A 17,368-nucleotide genomic window follows, 5' to 3' on the forward strand; every position below is an offset into this window, starting at 1 on the left:
TGTACCATCAGTATGCTTCGGTTACCACTATCACCAGTGACAGAGGTGTTTAAGGTGACTTAGTCCCGACAGATGATAATGAAATACAGTGCAGATGCGAAGGTGACAGAATCAACAATAGAGCTAAGAACAGATAGAAAGTGGATTGCAGCAAAAGCAGTTGAAGAGGCAGAATTTAGTCTGAGACAGCGACATGGTAGGCACAGTAACAACAGGAAGGTTAGAAAGTTTAAAAAGAGCTAGATGGCAAGCAGCAAGTGCAAAAAGGGAAACGTATCATGGTCCAGAAAAAGTAATTCTTGCAGATGGGTCAGAAAGGCAAATTAAAGCCGTCTAAATGAAGAAGCAGAGATTGGCTGCGCTTGGAAGCTATAAGGTCCTGGAAACTGTCTTGCAGAGTCATCTAGAGAGTCGATGCCTAGAAAATCAATCTCCTATTACGTTCATTGTATGATGTTCTCCCTACACGTCATGAAAAAGTCCAAAATAATGGTTTTAAATAATTCAATTTACATGAGACAAGTGTCTCCCTTTATTAATTAGGTACACATAATGTCATTTTTCCGGGGAAAAGGGGGACGGTTGCTCAGTTGGTAAAGCGTCGGAACGGTAATCTAAGAGTCGGAAATGGCAATTACCTTTCTCTTCTTGGTGTCCACTTTTGCAATTATTTTTAAAATCCTATTTCAAAACCTATGGATAGATAACAGTTTAAGTTATTCATTAAAGTTTGTAACAATAGGAAAGTAAAAGAGAAATGAAAAAAGGTGTTAATAGAATACGCATGAATTGCAGAAGACAAAATTAATAGAAACTTTTATATTGAAAGGAAGCAAAAACTATTAATAAATAAAATAATAAAGCTTAAAGATGTGCTCCAACAGCTACTATTCGATGCATTGGTGCTGAAAACTAAACCGTTTTACCATTACTGCTCTGTCCTCTTTGCGAATAATGTTGACAATGTACTATACATATATAAATAGCTACATATAAATAGCTACATATAAATAGCTACATATAAATAGCTACATATAAATAGCTACATATAAATACCTACATATAAATAGCTACATATAAATAGCTACATATAAATAGCTACATATAAATAGCTACATATAAATAACTACATATAAATACCTACATATAAATACCTACATATAAATAGCTACATATAAATAGCTACATATAAATAACTACATATAAATAACTAAATGGACTGGTAAGGTTTCTTAGAGTACAAGATATATCCAAGGTTTCGATTAACTGCTTTTCGTTTTACTTTTTTATTTAAAAATAAGACAGATTTGATACACATCGTTGCACTAAACTTAAATAAATGACATAATAATCTCTTTCTTTAATAAACGATTCTTTGGAAATTGCTGCAATAAATGTGTTGTGTTATAATGTGCCGCTAGTGTACTGGGAATGGCTTTTAAATCCAGTCTATGAACGACAATTTAAGCCATGCACTAAATTTGTATTACTGGATTCAATGCTGGTTTCATAACTTTAATGGATGACTGTGATTCTCGTATTCATTTTATAATCATGTCTGCCTCGGTGACAAATCATAGAAGAGTAGAATTATAAATATAAAATGCAATTTGATATGATCAGGTAATGACAAAATACACAATGACTCTCTATCCTATCATCATTCCGTTTAACAGACCATTTAGTCACAAATAGCATTATCGGCTACTTTATCTTTTTTTAAATTTCTGTCAACATCACTGTTTAATGCGCATCTTCTATATTTCTCATCCCAATATTCGGATTATGACACACACACACAAATGCCTCAAAATGCCAAACAAAATACCTCAAAATGCACACCAACCCCATACAATCGCCCATAGAAGTAGGAATTGACATTATGAAAGTCAATTTTGTTTAAAGAAACATAAAATAGCATTTTGTGTTACATTGAAGTGAAACCTTATGATGGATGGTTACTACGAAGTGAAACCCTATGACAGATGGTTACTAAGAAGTGAAACCCTATGATAGATGGTTACTACGAAGTGAAACCCTATGATAGATGGTTACTAAGAAGTGAAACCCTATGATAGATGGTTACTACGAAGTGAAACCCTATGATGACTGGTTAGTACGAAGTGAAACCATATGATGGATGGTTACTACGAAGTGAAACCCTATGATGGATTGTTACTATGAAGTGAAACCCTATGATGGATGGTTACTACGAAGTGAAACCCTATGATGGATGGTTACTATGAAGTGAAACCCTATGATGGATGGTATGGTGACTACAACGGGAGATGATCAGAGCTACGCAGTTTTGCCTTCATGTTTCTGTTCGTTGGTGATGAGTACACACAAGAACATGTATCATCTTTGGAAACCTGTTAGAAGATTGCAAGAAGTATCAACTTTAAAGCAAGTCAAACACGTTCTTGAATGCGCTGCTAGCTTCAAAGTGGCGGAAATCCAGCAATTTTTGAGTTTCTGATTTGAACACAAGCCGACTTATAAACAAAATTAACGGTTAATTTCACATTATTTCATTATATCATGTCTATGATTGATGCAGTTGATATACTGCATATGGCACAGCCATAACAAATATTCAAACAAATATGTAATTTATAGCTCATTTTAGGGTCAAAATCAGCCCTTATTTCACCCTGTCCTTTGGAAAATGAAAATAACGTGAATGAGAGATTAATCATACCGTCTAACAATTGAAACTTTTGTTTAAAAAACTACCACACATCTAAATGAACACTCCTTAATTTGATCTGAGAGCACTTAATTACGAGAATCTGAAGGTAATAAAAAACACAATAATGGCGGTGTGTTAGTGTCAACGAAAATATCAGTGAAATACCGCAAAGGAAGGTCCTATATCTAGTTTGAGTGCTTTATCCTCCGCTGCAAGATTAAATAGTTAGATTGAAGTGTTTCATGGCTATTCGAAATAATCTCCATATAATAAATAGCTTTGATAGGTCTACTTGAAGGATGATTCTACTAGACGGCAATAGAAAATAACTGCCATATAACAAATAGCTACGATAGGTCTACTCGAAGGTTAATTCTACTAGACGATAATCGAAAATAATTGCCATATAATAAATGGCTATGATAGGTCTACTCGAAGGTTAATTCTGCTAGACGGCAATGGAAAATAATTGCCATATAATAAATAGCTATGATAGGTCTACTCGAAGGTTAATTCTACTAGACGATAATAGAAAATAACTGCCATATGATAAATAGCTACGATAGGTCTACTCGAAGGTTAATCCTACTAGACGATAATAGAAAATGACTGCCATATAATAAATAGCTACGATAGGTCTACTCGAAGGTTAATTCTGCTAGACGGCAATGGAAATAATTGCCATATAATAAATGGCTATGATAGGTCTACTCGAAGGATGATATTAATTGCTATATAATAAATGGCTGTGATAGGTCTACTTGAAGGATGATTCTGCTAGACGGCAATAGAAAATAATTGCCATAAAATGAATAGCTATGATAGGTCTACTCGAAGGATGATTCTACTAGACGTTATTAGAAAATAATTGCCATATAATAAATAGCTATGATAGGTCTACTCGAAGGTTAATTCTACTAGACGATAATAGAAAATAACTGCCATATAATAAATAGCTACGATAGGTCTACTCGAAGGTTAATTCTACTAGACGATAATAGAAAATAACTGCCATATAATAAATAGCTACGATAGGTCTACTCGAAGGTTAATTCTGCTAGACGGCAATGGAAAATAATTGCCATATAATAAATGGCTATGATAGGTCTACTCGAAGGATGATATTAATTGCTATATAATAAATGGCTGTGATAGATCTACTTGAAGGATGATTCTGCTAGACGGCAATAGAAAATAATTGCCATAAAATGAATAGCTATGATAGATCTACTCGAAGGATGATTCTACTAGACGTTATTAGAAAATAATTGCCATATAAAAAATGGCTATGATAGGTCTACTCGAAGGATGATTCTACTAGACGATATTAGATAGTAATTGCCATGTAATAAATGTCTGTGATAGTTCTATTCGAAGGATGATTCTGCTAGACGGCAATAGAAAATAACTGCCATATAATAAATAGCAATGATAGGTCTACTCGTAGGGTGATTCAACTAGACGGCAATAGAAAATAATTACCATAAAACGAATAGCTATGATAGGTCTACTCGAAAGATGACTCTACTAGACGTCATTAGAAAATAATTGCCATATAATAAATAGCTATGATAGGTCTAATCGAAGGATGATTCTATTAGACGAAAATAGAAAATAATTGTCATATAATAAATAGCTATGATAGGTCTACTCAAAGGATGATTCTACCAGACGATATTAGATAATAATTGCCATGTAATAAATGGCTGTGATAGTTCTGCTAGAAGGATGATTCTGCTAGACGGCAATGGAAAATAATTGCCATGTAATAAATAGCTATGACAGGTCTACTTGAAGGATGTTTATACTAGTCGGCAATAGAAAATAATTGCCGTATAATAAATAGCTATGATAGTTCTACTCGAAGGATGATTCTACTAGACGGCAATAGAAAATAATTGCCATAAAATGAATAGCTATGATAGGTCTACTCGAAGGATGATTATACTAGACGGCAATAGAAAATAATTGCCTTAAAATGAATAGCTATGATAGGTCTACTCGAAGGATGATTATACTAGACGGCAATAGAAAATAATTTCCATATAATAAATAACTATGATAGTTCTACTCGAAGGATGATTCTACTAGACAGCAATAGAAAATAATCTGATCAATATCGTAGGTTTCAGTAATTCATTGATCTTAGAAGATGCGAAGAACAACATGTCCTCTGAGAGTTTCCTTTTAACCATTGCGTGTGGTACATTTTACAAAGAACTTATATTTCCTCTAGCTAATAACATCTTTTTTTTTAAACGGATTTACACTCCTATACAGCGAGCACATTTACAACTATCCGTATTATAGTGTATAATACTGATGCAACATGTCGGCACTTTCCTATGATAATTCATTAAGTTAGTTCAACGTCTTATGGATGTCAACAAATTTATCATTAAGGTAATCACATATCTAGTGTTCCTGTCAAGAACAAACTAAAAGTCCTACTTGTCAGCCCCTATGCCGTTATTATACGATCAACAGAAGAGCAGATAATTAGTTGACAGCTTTTTAGTATGGTCGATGACCACTCACTGGATGCCACATGTAATTTTTGGTGGTAAATGACCATTCATTTGATGCCACAGGTAATACTGTTGACACACCACGAATATCAATATGTACTGATGACAAAATACGTGTTGTTCTTATTGTGAGATGCTTTTTCAAAGGACTTTTAGTTTTACTGAATGTCATATCTTGGGTACGCAATGGTTTATACAACTTGAGAAACTTCTTTCTTTAGTTCAAATCCACTGAATATTATATGTAACCATGCTTGAGTCAAGCGCAGATATGCAGAGAGAGAGAGAGAGAGAGAGAGAGAGAGAGAAATTCTATGCTACAAAGAGTAAAGAAACAATTCAGTAACAGACTGGTATATAAAGTCATTTAAGACTTCCAAAAACAAATTATTGCGTCCAGTCAATGGAAAGACATGATTCACTAGTTGCCGTGTATAAATAGAAAGCTGTAATAACCGAATTTCCCACCATTTACTAATCTACCTACCAAAACAATAACATGTCAAAACTGATCCAATCTTTTAGTGATTCTGAATCATGGTTTAGCCTCAAAGACAAACACTTTTTGGCTTTTTGACTTCCATGGATAAACCAAGACAGGCAGAAGTCTAATAACATATTTGGGTTAGAATCTTGATTTCCATGGATAAACCAAGACAGTCAGAAGTCTTATAACATATTTGGGTTAGAATCTTTAAGAAGAACGTTATATAATGTGTAAAATACAATGTTCTGGGAGACAGTGAATATAAAAATAATTAAAAATAAAGTGTTTGACCTGGCCAATTGAAACAAATGTATTGTCTATACAATAAAAAAGCTACGTTAAGAGCATTTATGGCATCATGACCCTACAAATTAAGCAATTAATACCATAGCTACATCAGCTCTTGGCCCATACCGAACTCGGTATAGCATTGTTACTTTTGTTTAGATATATATTCGAAATCGTCAGATATATATATATATATATATATATATATATATATATATATATATATATATATATATATATATTACAAGGAACTTGGGTTTCCCTTGCCGGTATTATGTCTTTAATTTGTATCATCCTGTCATTGAAAATGAAAATACATTCAGAGTAGACCACTTTTGTTAAATCAGCGATTACTGTGCAACTCAAAATGACGTGATTATTATTTTATGACGTCACGTTTTTACCGGGATGTATCATATTGCTTTGAATGTTAGAAGATATTGGACGTAAAATAACTTGATTGATAACTTGAATCACGATACGAGATCAAAACGTATCCGCCTAATGTCAGCAGTCAGTAAGGGGACGCAGTTTTGCCGTTTCTTCTAGAGACTGGTATCTGCATAATCTCTGTACATACAGCTAAGGCTGGCCGAGAATCAGGAAAACTTGGATAATCTTGAGCTATTACGACCTGCCATAAATCGGCTGCGCATCTCTTGCGGGAAACCGACGTGATCTCAATGACTGTGTCACACTGGAAAAATATTTCACTAACCAGCATAAAGCAACAATTCCAATGTTCATTCCAACCTTAGACTATACATTTTACTGGACATTCCTTGAATATTTCAAAAAGGGTATAGTAGAAAAATGTCTTTTAAGTTATTCGAGATGATCAATGAGCATTTGTTGTAAATAAGAGAAATAAGGTTAACATTACAATACAAAAGCATCAAGAGTTAATAAAACAAGCCCTGAAATGAAGAAAAGCGTGTTGTTTGGACTATTAAGGACCTGCTGGTAGCACACATCTTTAGCCCTTTTTTGTTGAAGCGACCTATTTTTTTAATCCATTTTGAAACATTAATAATCAAACAGTCAATTCTAACAGCTCAAGCTTATTTTTAAAAAATTAACCGATTCATAGCAACTGTCTGTTTCAAGTAAAACCAAATAAATATCAGATATTTTCATTTTAAGTGGTATTGTTTTGCTTTGCTTTGTTTAGTTTGGTTTCGTTTGGTTGGCTTTTGAAGCACACAAGCACAAGCTGGCCGAGGCATTGGAGTAAAATGATCCTCCAAATGACACACCACGGTAACCAATTAGAGCTGATCCATTGGTGGGATTAAAACCCGCACCGTTTCAGTTGCTAGTCCATGGCTCTACCCACTGAGATGTTTGCCTCCATTAAGGGCAGGACAGTGCATCGGTACTATTTTACATCTCCTTTAGTTCATTTGCAACTTGTTACATGGTACTAGTACATGGTGGAAGTCAATGCAGCTTGTGACAAGGAACCATGGCATAGTGGAGGTCCATGCAGCTTATTGCATGGATAGTTGTGGAACATGCAGTTCGTTGCATGGAACCTTGGTATGGTGGAGGTCCATGCAGGCTGTTACACGGAACCATGGTATGGCGGAGGTATATCGCTAACGGAAATGTAACTTTAAGACAAACGTATATGTTCCGAAAATGAATATCCTTCAGGTTATACATCAAAAGGACGACTATTCACAGATACTAATTTCAGCTATAATGACTTGATCTTTTTCGCTGGTATGGATGATGTGTCATTCAGAAAGCTTCCATATCGAGCTACTTACAAAACGTAGATTACTTGTGTTTTCTTTTGTTCCAAAACGATACGAAATATGTGTGTGAAGCTACTCTATCAGTAACGCTTATTGGCAATATAATGAACTGGATAAATATGCATGTGAAGCCATTCTATCAGTAACGCTTATTGGCTATATAATGAACTGGATAAATATGCATGTGAAGCCATTCTATCAGAAAACTTATTGGCAATATAATGAACTGGATAACTATGCATGTGAAGCCATTCTATCAGTAACGCTTATTGGCAATATAAAAAACTGGATAAATATGCATGTGAAGCCATTGTATCAGAAACGCTTATTGGCAATATAATGAACTGGATAAATATGCATGTGAAGCCATTCTATCAGAAACGCTTATTGGCAATATAATGAACTGGATAAATATGCATGTGAAGCCATTCTATCAGTAACGCTTATTGGCAATATAATGAACTGGATAAATATGCATGTGAAGCCATTCTATCAGAAACGCTTATTGGCAATATAATGAACTGGATAAATATGCATGTGACGCCATTCTATTAGTAACGCTTCTTGGCAATATAATGAACTGGATAAATATGCATGTGAAGCCATTCTATCAGCAACGCTTATTGGCAATATAATGAACTGGATAAATATGCATGTGAAGCCATTCTATCAGTAACGCGTATTGGCAATATAATGAACTGGATAAATATGCATGTGAAGCCATTCTATCAGTAACGCTTATTGGCAATATATAATGAACTGGATAAATATGCATGTGACGCGATTCTATCAGTAACGCTTATTGGCAATATAATGAACTGGATAAATATGCATGTGAAGCCATTCTATTAGTAACGCTTATTGGCAATATAATGAACTGGATAAATATGCATGTGAAGCCATTCTATCAGTAACGCTTATTGGCAATATAATGAACTGGATAAATATGCATGTGAAGCCATTCTATCTGTAACGCTTACTGGCAATATAATCAACTGGATAAATATGCATGTGAAGCCATTCTATCAGCAACGCTTATTGGCAATATAATGAACTGGATAAATATGCATGTGAAGCCATTCTGTCAGAAACGCTTATTGACAATATAATGAACTGGATAAATATGCACGTGAAGCCATTCTATCAGAAACGCTTATTGGCAATATAATCAACTGGATAAATATGCATGTGAAGCAATTCTATTAGAAACGCTTATTGGCAATATAATGAACTGGATAAATATGCTTCTATCAGTAACGCTTATTGGCAATATAATGAACTGGATAAACATTCATGTGACGCCATGCTATTAGTAACGCTTACTGGCAATATAATCAACTGGATAAATATGCATGTTAAGCCAATCTATCAGTAACGCTTATTGGCAATATAATGAACTGGATAAATATGCATGTGAAGCCATTCTATCAGAAACGCTTATTGGCAATATAATGAACTGCATAAATATGCATGTGAAGCAATTCCATCAGAAACGTTATTGGCAATATAATGAACTGGATAAATATGCATGTGAAGCAATTCTATCAGTAACGCTTATTGGCAATATAATGAACTGGATAAATATGCATGTGACGCCATTGTATCAGAAACGCTTATTGGCAATATAATGAACTGGATAAATATGCATGTGAAGCCATTCTATCAGTAACGCTTATTGGCAATATAATGAACTGGATAAATATGCATGTGAAGCCATTCTATCAGAAACGCTTATTGGCAATATAATGAACTGGATAAATATGTATGTGAAGTCATTCTATCAGTAACGCTTATTGGCAATATAATAAAGTGGATAAATATGCATGTGAAGCCATTCTATCAGTAACGCCATTCTATCAGTAACGCTTATTGGCAATATAATGAACTGGATAAATATGCATGTGAAGCCATTCTATCAGAAACGCTTATTGTCAATATAATGAACTGGATCTTTAATAAGCTTCTTCATCCATAAAAAGGACGGATACATAGATTTATTTATTTATTCACTGACGTCATGATTTCAAACATATAATGTTGAATTTAGGTAATGAGAGTCAGTTTTCAAGCGAACTTAATGTTAATTCATTCCAATTATCAGCATCAAAACTTTAGTCTTTATAAAAATTGCAATAGTGAAGCTTAAAGCTTAACAAACTGGAAAAAATGTTGTGATATGACAAAGATCTGTGCGTATTTCAGAATAGTTTTTGCTCAGATTGTTGTAGTGATAATTTACATTGTTTCGAAACAACTGTATATTCTTAAATGTTTCCTTTTAAACTCCCATTTTCTAAGCCTATAATCCTTACTGTTGCTGTAACTGATTTGCTAACGTTGTTGTAATAAATGAAAGAAATCCAGTCTGTTTTTAAGTTCTACTGATTAAATTTTTTGAATGAGTGTGTTTTTCGTATCAAAGGCATGCCAACAACTTTGATAACATGCCTGCGTAGGAATAATAGGGATACCAAACACAGATGATGCCGTGCTTTCAGTAGAAAGGCTTGATAATAATAAATTTCCTAATATTTTTGAGTCGTTTTGGCGTCATTGTGGATATTAGTGTCTGTAGAAAGCCAATTGGACTCCTCGGTAATGATCAAAACAGACAGAGATTGAAAATTATTGATTTCACATTACTTATAACATGAAGCCGTCGCATCTTTTGTAAAACTGCATATACTGTTAAGTCCTTTAATTGATTAAAACGAAATGGATCTGCATGATGTGGCCAATATCAAAGTACCTGAGTATATATCGGTAATTTGATGTCATTCTTGTGTTTCAAGTTTGCCGTCGCAAAATATTAAGAAAGGAAGATTATGGCTACATGTAACAATATAATCAACAATACAATTTGAAACAATTTGTTTCCTTCAGTTTTCTATATTGATGAAGTATCCGCTCTGAAAGCTTTGAAGAAAATATAATTTTTTTAAATTAGGTTTCAGATAAAGGGTCTTGAGTAACGGCGACGGAGACGAGGGCTCGTGCCAGACCTTAGGTATTATTGCTATGTAATGGGAACAAAAAATAATGTATTTAATGAGAATGCACAAGTTATTTAATATTTGCCATAAAAGGACGAACAGTGTTTGGCCTATATCAATCATTCATAAAAGCTTCTAAGACACACGAATCTATTGAAAGCACTCCCGATAAGAATCATTGTTGTTGTAACATGATTGTTGTTTTTTTGCTTTGATTTTTTATGTTTTCATTTGGCTTGAGAAATCGCGCAGACGACTTACGAACAAGTACAAGGAGCTGATTAAGTCCTCAAAATATTTTATTCCGGGATGAGGCCATTTCAGACTAATGTAGTTCATAACAGCCAATTTTGCCCAGACTTGGGAAACAATAAGTTGTAAGCCCCTTAAATGAAAAGTCCCTGCAAGCCGATCATGGTAAACAAATAATCTAGTTTGATACAGATGCATGACAGAGCTCGGTAATATGATACCATGACGTTTGAACAGTAGTCATCGTATAAGCTCTGTTTAAGCTTAATATGGTCAAAAACAAAAAGCGTGTTAGTTACTACTTCAAGAAACTTGCCGAATTCAAATCTCTGAAAAATATATTTTGTCGTATGACCACATAAAATAATTGAAACATAAAAAGGTCAGTAGTATTAAAAAATTCAGCAGTGAAAACAAGATGCGTGTTATTTTATGAGCTGAACTTTTCATTGATAAAGCGTTCTTTTAATCTGGAAACCATATGATGGAGAACCTTGGCTGGACTTAACAAAGACAGTATGAGTTTTGGACATTTTTCTACCTTGTATTTATTTATGCATTTGTTTTTATTTATTTATTAGTTTTCTCACCATTTATGTCATGATGAAAGATGAAAATATGTTTAGATTGCCTAGAAAGAAAAAACACTTTAGAAAATGCTTTAAAATAGCACACGATCCTCTCACCAGACAGTCTAGACAGTCTAATGTTCGTCTTGTTAATGAAGACAAAAATGACATTAAAGGTTACAGTGTTGAAATTTTAATAAGGATAAAGTGTCACTAAAGCAAATACTTAATCAGAGTGTTACTAAGGACTCATAATGGCATTGAAACACATTTTACATAGAGTCCTGATGTGTTACTAAGGACTCATAATGGCATTGAAACACATTTTACTAAGAGTGCTGATGTGTTACTAAGGACTCATAATGGGATTGAAACACATTTTACATAGAGGGCTGATGTGTTAATAAGGACTCGTAATGGCAATGAAACACATTTTACATGGAGTGCTGTTGTGTTACTAAGGACTCATAATGGCATTGAAACACATTTTACATAGAGTGCTGATGTGTTACTAAGGACTCATCATGGCATTGAAACACATTTTACATAGAGTGCTGATGTTTTACTAAGGACTTATAATTGCATTGAAACAAATTCTTACTTAGAGGGTTGAAAAATTAATGAGGACTCGTCATTGAAACACATTCTTACTCAGAGTGTTTAAGTACTAATGAGGACTCCTCATTGAAACACATTGTTACTTATAGTGTTTAAGTACTAATGAGGACTCGTCATTGAAACACATTCATACTTATAGTGTTGAAGTATTAACGAGGACTCGTCATTGAAACACATTCTTACTTAGTGTTGAAGTATTAATGAGGACTCGTCAGTGAAACACATTCTTACTTAGAGTGTTGAAATGTTAATGTCACTTTTCTTTTATATTCATTTCGTCTCAACTTTGTGTATCGTCTTGTCCTTTCTGCGTCGCTCCTTTTCCCGAAGAACGGTACCCAGATTAGTTTTGCTATGTATAATGTTAAATCAGATCCAAGTCCTTATCTTACTTTTTCCTCTTTTATCTTCATAAGCAAGCTATTGAACGGAGCTGTGCAATTAACACATGAAAGTTTAGATTGAAAACTGCTCGCTTTCTTAGTTTACCTCCTGCACAAATGTATATACAAAAGCATCACATGTACAACCGACCGCCTATCTAGCCTACAACCACTTATCCGGCCAACAATCAGCACATATCTAGCCTACAACCACTTATCCGGCCTATAATCAACACCTATCTAGCCTACAACCACTTATCCGACCAACAATCAGCACCTATCTAGCCTACAACCACTTATCCGGTCTACAATAGCACCTATCTAGCCTACAACCATTTATCCGGCCAACAATCAGCACCTATCTTGCCTATAACCACTTATCCTGTCTACAATCAGCACCTATCTTGCCTACAACCACTTATCCGGTCTACAATCAGCACCTATCTAGCTTACAACCACTTATCCGGTCTACAATAGCACCTATTTCGCCTACAACCACTTATCCGGCCAACAATCAGCACCTATCTTGCCTACAACCACTTATCCGGTCTACAATCAGCACCTATCTAGCTTACAACCACTTATCTGACCTACAAGCAGCACTTATATAGCCTACAAAAAACAACTCCAGCCTAGAACAACCATCTATATAGCATACAAAGTTAAAATAAAATATACCGACCCATGTGAGAAGAGTAGGTGTCCATTGTTTTCTCGAAGCAGTTGCTCCGAACGTTGCTAAGAGTTTTGATTCCCTAAGAGCTAGATTTAGCAACTGTGTCAAACATGTTTTCCCAAATTAATCATGTTACAGCCAATAATGCTACAGGCTCAGACTCATATAGTTGCAATTTTTTAATGTTTTTAAAACGGTATTCGCTCGTGTCAAATTCTAGCCTAACTGCGAACAGTGAAGGTAAAAATCAGCATTCTCATTGTGCGTCCGCATATATGGGTGTACGTTCTGCAGTAGGCAGATTTGGTAATATGTCTACTACGGTTATGGCCATCATTGATTCATAACAAACTCTCAGAGGTGAGCCTTATTTTATAGAAGTTTGATAGGCAGCTTCGTACGCGAGGCCTTTGTAATTATTATTAACAACCACAGTTCAATGCAGGTAAATAATTGCAATGGCTGGGGTCAGCACAACAGGTTAACCATTAACCAAGGACACGGACAATTAAATCCAACACTTATATTTACAGAGGGTATATCAAGGGTAAAAGTATAAACGATGTTCTTGCCTTTTTGAAAAACTTGAATGATAACTCCGAACATTCATATGTTTAACTGATTATTTAAGAATCAGTGTAGACCATCGTAGAAATCCACGAGTGAAAATCCGCTATGCTCCTTTTCATTCACTGTTGCCTGCGATAAGATTTCATTGTTTCTTATGAATATTTATTTAAGCCTGCTTTACCAATCGTTTTGAACACGAGTAAACTTCAGTCATGACCTTCGATGCTGCTTATGTCAGTCATATTTTCTCTTCTTGGCACAGACATTTATCGATCGTTTTGAGATCACTTCCGTTGATTTGATTACAATAAAACACGATTAAACTGTATTGCAGGTAGTCACGGGTATTTCAGCCACAGTTCGCGACAACGAGCGAGGGCAGGAAGACCTGGTGCCTTTACATTCATTTTGATGCACATTGACGAGCAATAAATTGAAAAATCATAAAAATTACAGGACAAATATACAACATTTTACGCTAATTTAAGTAAAATAAGTACATCCTCTGGCAGATGCGTACTGGAATTTCGAATTTGAAACGTTCTTCAGTGTTATTATCATTTTAATATGCATGCATTTCAACTGGCTGTCAATGTGCGAAGTGAACAGACGACAAAATAGACAAGGACAATTATTATTAACAACCACAGTTCAATGCAGGTCAGTAAGTGCAATTGCTGGGGTCAGCACAACAGTTCCATGCACGCCATGACAGGTTAACCGTTAACCAAGGATACGGACAATTAAATCCTACACTTAAATTTACCGAGCAACATTTGGGTGTTAAATCTTCCAAAATGTTTAATTTTGAACTTTTATTATATTAGACAAAGAGTTAAATGGTATCTTTAAAAATCTTAGAAGGAATTATTCAGGTGTGCCTACCAAGATAGCTAACTAACCCGATGGTTAATAGTTACCAGAAATAAAAAATGAAGAAAATTGAACGTCATGGTCAGTCCAAGGACACGAAACAGACTATAAGTTAGCAATATGGTTCTTCGGTAACGGTCAAGAACATGCAAATGTTAAGATTCTCGATTTCACGTAACAATGACATGTTGAATATTATCGAGTTCATGTTACAATGAGCATCTAGCCAAGTTTATAGAATGTTACGACCCTATAGTCTTAAACAAAGTATTAAAAAAAAAAAAAAAAAAAAAAAAAAAAAGAAACAGCGAAAGTCAACAAGGTGTGTGTGCGTGTGTGTGTGTGTGATTTGGATTTTTACGTTGCGTTAATAATTTTTTCAATCATATCTGTACGGTGTCTGCAGTGTGGCAGTTTATAGTGATGTCCAGCACTGGGGCATAATGCCGCAGATATGTAAAATCATTTCCTACCCAGTCACATTATTCTGACACCAGGTCGACCATTCCTAACACTAACATCTTAATGCTGCGCCAAGCGAGGTAGCTGTTAGTACCATTTTTATAAGTCTTTGGTATGACTCGGCGGGGTTGGAACCTGCGACCTCCCACATCCAATACAGACGCTCTAAACAAGCGTTGTAAATAGAAACAAATAATTTATTCCTGTAAATTACAAAGTGAATTTTAAATAAAATAACCTTTGCGAATTAAATCCCAAATATTCCTCGAATTCCATACACAAGTCCTAATAATTAAAGTTTTCAATCAATTTTAGTTGTATTAAAAACATCCAACGCTGGAAGTATTGATGTGCCCGTAATGGCCTGTGTCGTGGCGATGTGCCAACAGTCATTGGTTTATTCACAATAATACTTTCCAAGAATATATCTTTATTTGAATTTCACAATAAATCCAGGTTCCTGTGTCCAAGAATATTATTTTTCAGCACTTTGTATTTCCAGAGAAGAAAAATTAGATTCAAAATACCGTACACCAATAATACAACTTGATTCTGCTCAGATGTTATAGCAAGAATAATTAATTTTTCCAGTAAACTAGATTCTTTACTCCTCAGCCTAATCTAGGTTACAATTAACATTTTCTAAAAGAAAACTATTACTTAATGGGCAATTTCATTCTTGATTCCAAATATTTACAATATGAAATATGTTCTTAAAATTATAATGAAGAATCTGGTTTATACAATGTCCTGGCTCAGATATGAAGAATGTGGTAAACGATGTCTTTGACTGTAGTAAACACAATGTCCTTGACTCAGACATAAAGAATGTGGTAAACACAATGTCCTTGACTCGGACATGAAGAATGTGGTAAACACAATGTCCTTGACTCAGACATGAAGAATGTGGCAAACACAATGTCCTTGACTCAGACATGAAGAATGTGGCAAACACAATGTCCTTGACTCAGACATGAAGAATGTGGCAAACACAATGTCCTTGACTCAGACATGAAGAATGTGGTAAACACAATGTCCTTGACTCAGACTAAGATAAATGTTTACTTCTATTGATAATAATCCTATTATTAAACCCATATTCATAAAGAAAATAATTGCTACGTATTATTTGTTCATAGAATAAAATATCAATGATTTTGGTCAGGCACAAGGCGAACTTGATTTTAGGCAAGGTCACCTATAAGATACAATTTTACATTACCCATCCATAGCTTATGATGAAATAAAAACATGAACTAACTAACAAGCCACGCAAATTTAATATAAATTAACAAGAAGACACAAAATGCTAGACGTAAACACTTTCCGTTTACTCAGTTTTGAGTTATGTATGTTTAGGCAAATAACGATGCTTACTACCTTTAATTTCACTCTCTTTAAAAGACAGTAAGCAAATAAGTTATATACTATAACACCTTATTTATCAGCTTCATACAGCTGATAACATGTCATATATTCAAAGCTTAGTGTATTGACTTGATAAAGACGATAACATGTCATATATTCAAAGCTTAGTGTATTGACTTGATAAAGACGATAACATGTCATATATTCAAAGCTTAGTGTATTGACTTGATAAAGACGATAACATGTCATATATTTAAAGCTTAGTGTATTGACTTGATAAAGACGATAATATGTCATATATTCAAAGCTTAATTTATTGACTTTATATTGATTTAAAGTCTGCTCTAATATCCTCAAAGACAACTACACACAAATGGATCCATATCCAATCTCCTTAGGGAACGGAAACGAGACGTTCCGAACGTTGTGTATTGCGACAAAGAAAAGGAAAATAATGAATCTGATTAGAATGTCTGCAAGTTATTGTAGACTTGTCATAAATAATAAACACTGTTTTGCACAAAAGAGGCCATCTACAAAAGCCCGAAAGTTACACAAATCTACCGGAAACCAACAGTTCCATCTCTGTTAGATTATTTTTTTATCGCTTAGAACACTAGACATAAATTTCTCAATATTTCCAAACAAAATATTATTGATAAGTACAAGAAGATAAATAATTCAATGCACTCCCTCATACCATTTGACCAGTTTCACAGTGTTCCGTGGCAACGTAAGCTATAATTTTCTCCGTAACGTTCTTCAGCTGGTATCTCTTTTCAAAAGTATAAAGTATAAGTATAAACACGGTACATGTACTGATAAAACCTGGATGAAAAAAAATCAATT

At 34.4% G+C, this 17,368-nt stretch overlaps 1 pseudogene across 2 annotated transcripts in view; it reads right to left on the reverse strand.

Moving 5' to 3' along the window:
- LOC149806089 (ras-related protein Rap1 pseudogene) overlaps positions 1 to 17,368 on the reverse strand; it is a 332,158-nt pseudogene that overhangs the window by 188,460 nt on the left and 126,330 nt on the right. The window lies entirely within an intron of this gene.

Source organism: Sinohyriopsis cumingii, chromosome 2, assembly GCF_028554795.1.
Source record: "Sinohyriopsis cumingii isolate HCF-2022 chromosome 2, ASM2855479v2, whole genome shotgun sequence".
Classification (NCBI taxonomy): Eukaryota; Metazoa; Mollusca; class Bivalvia; order Unionida; family Unionidae; genus Sinohyriopsis; species Sinohyriopsis cumingii.